The sequence below is a fragment of the Equus caballus genome, chromosome 25 (assembly GCF_041296265.1).
Source record: "Equus caballus isolate H_3958 breed thoroughbred chromosome 25, TB-T2T, whole genome shotgun sequence".
NCBI classification, from domain to species: Eukaryota; Metazoa; Chordata; class Mammalia; order Perissodactyla; family Equidae; genus Equus; species Equus caballus.
In genome coordinates, this window is record NC_091708.1 from 7,734,899 (window position 1) to 7,741,619 (window position 6,721).

The 6,721-nt window shown below is 36.3% G+C and overlaps 1 pseudogene; it reads left to right on the top strand.

Annotated features, from left to right (window-relative positions):
- Window positions 5,790-6,721, top strand: OR4C260P (olfactory receptor family 4 subfamily C member 260, pseudogene; annotated as a pseudogene).

Below are 6,721 nucleotides of genomic sequence, written 5' to 3' on the forward strand. Positions count from 1 at the left end.
TAATTCAAGTGCTGTTTACCTTTACAGAGCTATTGATATATAGTATAGCAGTTAATATTCCCACAACAAAGCCCCAACAAATGGTACAGGGAAGGACATTCAAGGTAAGAAAGAGTGACTTAAGTCACAGACCAGAGTCTTCTAATTTTATTTTATTTTATTTATTTAAATTTTTTTTAAAGATTGGCACCTGTGCTAACAGCTGTTGCCAATCTTTTTTTTTTTTCTGCTTTATTTCCCAACCCACCCCCCCACCCCCGGTACATAGTTGTATATCTTAGTTGCAGGTCCTTCTAGTTGTGGGATGTGGGGCGCCACCTCAACATGGCCTGACGAGCGGTGCCATGTCCGCGCCCAGGATTCGAACCCTGGGCGGCCGCAGCGGAGCGCACGAACTTAACCACTTGGCCACAGAGCCGGCCCTAAGTCTCTAATTTTAAATGCTGGTTAAACTAAAGTTAATTTTCTCTGAGTGTATTTGATGTCATAGATGGTCTTAGATATCTACATCAGAATTGTTCAGAATATTTGAATGGCCAAAATTCTGGCCTGGTTTAGTGCTGGTTGTTGGGGCTTTACCTCTCTCTTAAGATGAGCTGAATAGCTAGGAGGACAGGCAAGAGAAGGTCAGGCATCTATCAGGAGTGACACAAGTGGAAACAGAGAAAGGTTATTTTTCCCCCAATTACAGAAATAGTAAGAGTATAAAACTTAAGATATTTAGGGATATCAGCGAGTAATATTGAGGGGAGCAAAGAAGATGTGAAAACTGAAGAGAACATATTTTCCAGATTGTCGTGGAAATAAACATGTTTAACTAGATAGACAAAGAAAAAAACTCTTATTGCACAGGTAAATAATAATCCTAGATCTAAACTATAGTACACTGAATAACTTGACAAGGAGAGTAATTAAGAATGGCATTTTAGGGCCAGCCCCTGGCCGAGTGGTTAAATTCATGTGCTCCACTTCAGTGGCCCAGGGTTTTGCTGGTTCAGATCCTGGGCATGGACCTGACACCACTCATCAAGCCATGCTGAGGTGGGCCCCACACAGCAGAACTAGAAGGACCTACAACTTCAATATACAGCTATGTATTGGGGGGCTTTGGGGAGAAGAAGAGAAATAGATTGACAACAGGTGGCTCAGGGCCAATCTTAAAAAAAAAAAAAGTAAAACCAAAACCCCAAAATGGCTGATTTATATATAAAAAAAGAAAGAATGAGATTTTAATGTATTCTTTTAATTTTTAATAAATATATTTATTTATGAAACTATATGCAGATGTGACTGTTATGTGGAGATAGGTACATATAAATGCATCTAAAATTTACTGCTTGAAATATAACTACAAAACACTAGTTAATAATCTTACAACTAATTCCTCATATAAGTTTGAACGTTATACACACTTCAAAGTTGAAATTTCTATTATTTTCAAAAGGATAGATACTAGAACTACTTTGTTACCAAAATGAATAGGAAAGAAATAGTGGACATTGTGGATATTAGGGAGACAAAATTCCCAAGGTCACAGCCCCACAGGATGGCCCAGAGCCCACAGTTCAGGCTGTGAGGGGTCCTGAGCAATCTTTGCTGCAGCTTCAGCATATTAAAGAGTAAGCTATCAGGAGAGGAAAGACCATGGAATCTTCCAGGAGAAATGTGAACAGAATAAATTGCTTCCTATCGGAGAATATGCCGTTAAAACTGATCAAAGTGAGAGATGGGAAGGCTGGGTCCATGATACAACTACTTATGGAAGGTTTACAATAGTTTAAAGTTTTAGTACAAGATTCTACGTTATGTTAGGATATTAGTTCCTCCTATGCAAGTTAATTATACAAGATAGATAATAAAATTCTCCTCAAACCCCATCTCCGTTTTCTGATCAGTTCAGATGATGGAAAATACGATGTTGTTGGTTTTAAATGTTAAAAGATTTTAGTGTTAAATCTTGTAATTAGATCAAGGTACGAATTGAAAATAAATTCTCTACCATTTTCATATGTTCTGTTCTTGATTTTAAAATTATACTAAAATGTTCAAATAGATAAAGTTATCACAATTTTTCTTGTTTTTCTCATTTACCATATTGTAAAAATGCTTTACCATCTATGTCCTCATATTATTAATTAGTATTTTGTTCACAGAACACTGTGCTATTAATTCGTAGTAGTCCAATTCACATAAACACCTTTCTATTATTGAACATTTCAGATATTTCTAAATTTTCACTATTGTAAATGACATTTATCATCTTCCATTATAAAACTTACACCTTATTTCACTTTTAGAACAATTTTTAGGATTGGGATTACTAGTATGATGAGTGTAAACGTGTTTATGATTCTGGAAATATTTGCTAAAATGTTTTCCAAAAGAATTACATGCATGAAGTAGTTTCATTGCAATTTTATGATTGATATAATTAAAAAAACATGATTTTAAAAATATGTGTTCTATTTTTATGATGGATTTAATTTTCTAGCTCACTTTGTGTGTGTAGACACTGTTTAAAAATAATGCTGAAATCAATATTTCAAATTTTCCTTTTGAATTATACATCACAGAGCATATTCATAACTGTCTTATTGACTCCTATGGGCCGGGCAGCTTGGACAAGTGTTACTGCGTCTATCTTGTGGAAGAGAACTCGGAGGCTTAGCAATCTCTTCAATGACACATGTCTGTTAAGTGATGAAGATGGGATTGCTAGCCTTTTCATAGCAGAAACTGAACAATTATTGTATTATTTTTCATTAAATTTTTATTTTGGACTAATTTAAGGCTAATAGGAAAATTACCAAGATAGTACAGAGAATTCTTGTATACTCTTCCCTTTACTTCCCATAATATTATCATCTTACATCACCATGACTATATTTGTCAAAAGTATATAATGCACATTGATATATTACTCTTAATGAAACACGAGGTTTTATTCATATTTTATTAATTTTCCCACTACTACCCTTTTCCTGTTTTATGGTTTGATCCAGCACAACACATTCCATTTAGGATAATTACCTTTTAAATGACCTAAAGTCATAAATTTGTGATCATAAACTATGAGGACACTGTACTCTCCATTGTCAAGGTTTTAACATTAATTTTGGAAATTTATTTTATCAGAAAATAGAGAGGGTTGATTTGTTTATACCTAATAAACATTTTAATTCTGAAATGGTACTATTGTTGGAAATTCTTCAGAAAAGGAAAGTGGAGAGCCTAAGAATTATTTTATTATTAGATTAATTTAGAGCTTTGGTCTTCCTCTCCACCTCACTACCCAACTTGGCTTTCTTTGTACAATGAAGCTACCTGAAGGAGAAGCAGACACATGTGGGCCTGAGGGCTCCTATAATTTATTCAGGGATTATTAAGGACATTTGCAAGTGTTGCATATTTAAACAACACTGTATCTGCACCGTGACCATAAAATATTTTATATTTGTGAATAAATAAAAGGATTATTAAAAAAAAAGTACCAACATCAGTCATGGTGGAGCAGGAATTAGTAGTGAAAACGTTGTCATTTCTGCTCTATGTCAATGGCTCTGCAGGCTGTTCTCACTGTCTATAGTCGTGTTCTCCTGTGCTTCTAACTACATAAACATTTTTATGAGCATTGCCATATCTGATTCTCGCAAGAACTTTCTCAATATGCATTCTTATTTTCACCCAGTTACAGAAGTAGAACCTGAGTCTTTGAGAATTTATGTTACTTTTCTTCGACACCTCAACATAATATAACTAAGTAGAAGAGCTTGGATTTGAACCTCGGTCTGTATGAGTCTGGAGCTAATGTTCCTACTCATTTCATTTGGTTGTCTTTTCTGCTTTGACCCTAGGATAAGCTAATAACTGCTAGATCATTTATTGTATTCTTTACTTTTTAATAAATGGTTGTTGATTGATTCATGACCTTATGGGGTTTGTTTTATGCTCTTGTTTTCTTTATGGCAGCTTGTAGCTGGATGTGAGTTTATAGTGCTGGCACTAAGAATGCCTGCTACCCTGGAAACATGATGGAAATGGTTATTTTAAAGTAAGCAAATAGATAGAGGTTAGTACATGCAATTGTATTTTTGTTAGTTTTATCAACATTGAAAATTGTTTTTGTTAGCTCTAGGTGGCATTTATAAAAATCAACTTATTTTTAATTCTCACAGTAAGCCTCATTATGCTTTCATTCACCTATTTAACAAACAATAATTACATATACATGTACACACACAGACAAGCACTGTCTGGCTGATAAGTTTCTGTTATATACATGTAGGTGAGGACACAATCATTCTCTGAAGTTGTGTCTTGCTATGGAAAATGAAGTCAAAAGTTGAAGTAATTGTCTGGATGACTCATGGAAAAACTTTCTGTGGGTAAGGTGGCTGGCTTTTTAAGTGAGAGTGTAGTTACCACAATTTGTAAAACCATTTTATCAAAAGCGATTTTTTTGCATTTTCCAATTTGACCCTCATCATGATCCTGTGAGATAAGTGGATAGGCTACACATGAACATCCCTACTTTACAATATAGTCATAAATTCAAAACAGATATACTTTGGCAAGTTGTACTTGATCAATTGAGCCACATTGTATACATAATTAGCAAGTAATTAATAAAGCCTCAAGACTCTGACTATATGTGACACATTGTTTCTATTTCTTACCTGTGTGATTGTTGACAATCTGTCATTTGCTCTTTGACTTTCATTAAGGGGCTGCATTTAAACAGAGCAAAGGACTCACAAGGCTTTACCTTCTACAGGTGGATGGAGACTGTAGAAAGGCCAATCCTGCTCTAAAGTTCTTCTTATAAAAGAAGCATCTTTTCTTCTTTCCATGTTGATCCAGTGGGAGGGACTTGGGTGTCGAAACCAGCCTGTGTTACAATTCCAGATGCAGCATCTATTATTTGTTTGGCCTTATCTCTTTAAGCATGAGTTACCTCCCAGTAAGATAGGGATAAGACCTACCATGGGCTGTTTCCCATGCACTACGCCATGAATAATTGCTTTCCTCGTATTATTGAACTTAGTCATAAGGAAAACACTCTTCGTTAGGTATTGTTATTTTTTTTATAAACCTCTGTTCTTATTTTTAAATGATGAATGAAGGAAAACACCAACTCAACACATGCGTACTTGTTATCTGTTAGTATTGAGCTAGGCACCTTACCATAGAGCTTTCTCTTTTATAAAAAAACAAATTAATTAATCTTAAAGTCCCAATTCAGTTCAGACATTTAAAGAAATAATTAGGGAAGTTGTCATGATTTTCAACTGCTTCTTTAACTGGGTGTCATTTCTTCTTCTATTTGTAGATATGAGTCTCCTGATCAGGGATGGTGTGCCAGTCATTGTGCTCCGACTCCATGCAATGAAAGGCACCACTATTTAACTGGCAGCCCTCCTTTCTTCAGAACTTGGATACGACTTTAGAATCCTCAACAATTCACTCCAGGAAACCACTATTAAGTGATCAGAGTTGGTGGTTGAGATGAAAACTATTTCTCCTCTCTTCCACATGTGAATACCTCCATTACCCCAAACTGAAACTCTGGCTATTTTAAAGTATTTAATAACTTATCTCTACCTCAATTCTGCCTAACTTCCCAAACCACCTTCCACAATTTTATAATTTTGTTTTCTCAATGATGACAGAAGCACATAAGATAATTTTTCATATGGATGCCTCCACTTGTAGATGACTATGATACCATAAACTGGTCTGAAGTAACTTTCTCTTCATTTGTGGTAGCTTTCAACTTTCCCTTGGAAATCATGCAAACCCAAAGCTTTGTAACTGAGTTTGTCCTCCTGGGTCTTTCAAAGAATCCAAATGTTCAGAAAATAGTATTGTATTTTCATTGGGCTACATTGCAGCTGTTGGGGGCAACTTGCTAATTGTGGTGACTGTCATGATCAACCTGGCACTCCTGGGCTCCCCTATGTACTTCTTCCTGGATTTCCTATCCTTCCTGGATGCATGTTTTTCCTCTGCCATTGCCCCAGAGATGATTGTGGACTCTCTCTGTGAAAGGAAAACCATCTCCTTTGAAGGCTGCATGACCCAGCTTTTTGCTGAGCATCTTTTTGCTGGGGTGCAGGTCATTGTCCTCACTGCCATGGACTATGACCGCTATGTGGCTATCTGCAAACCCTTGCATTACTCTTCTATCATGAACTGGAGGCTCTGTGGCATTTTAATGGGGGTAGCCTAGATAGGGGACTTCCAGCATTCCATGATACAAATTCTCTTTACTTTCCAGCTGCCCTTCTGTGGCCCCAATGTCATCGATCATTTCATGTGTGACTTGTACACATTACTGGAGCTTGCCTGCACTGATACTTACATCTTTGGCCTTTTGGTGGCTGCCAACAGTGGGTTTATCTGCATAATAATCTTCTGCTTATTGCTTCTTTCCTATGGTGTCATCTTGCTCTCTCTGAGAACCCATAGTACTGAAGGGCAGAGGAAGGCTCTCTCCACCTGTGGATCTCATATAGCTGTTATGGTTTTGTTCTTTGTCCCATGCATACTTGTGTATGCACGACCTCCAACTGCTTTCTCCTTTGACAAAATGGTGGCAATATTTTACACCATCCTAACTCCCTTGCTCCATCCTTTGATTTACACTTTCAGGAATAAGGAAGTGAAAAATGCCATGAGGAAAGTGTGGTACAGAATAACGATGTTTTCCAATGAAAAATAA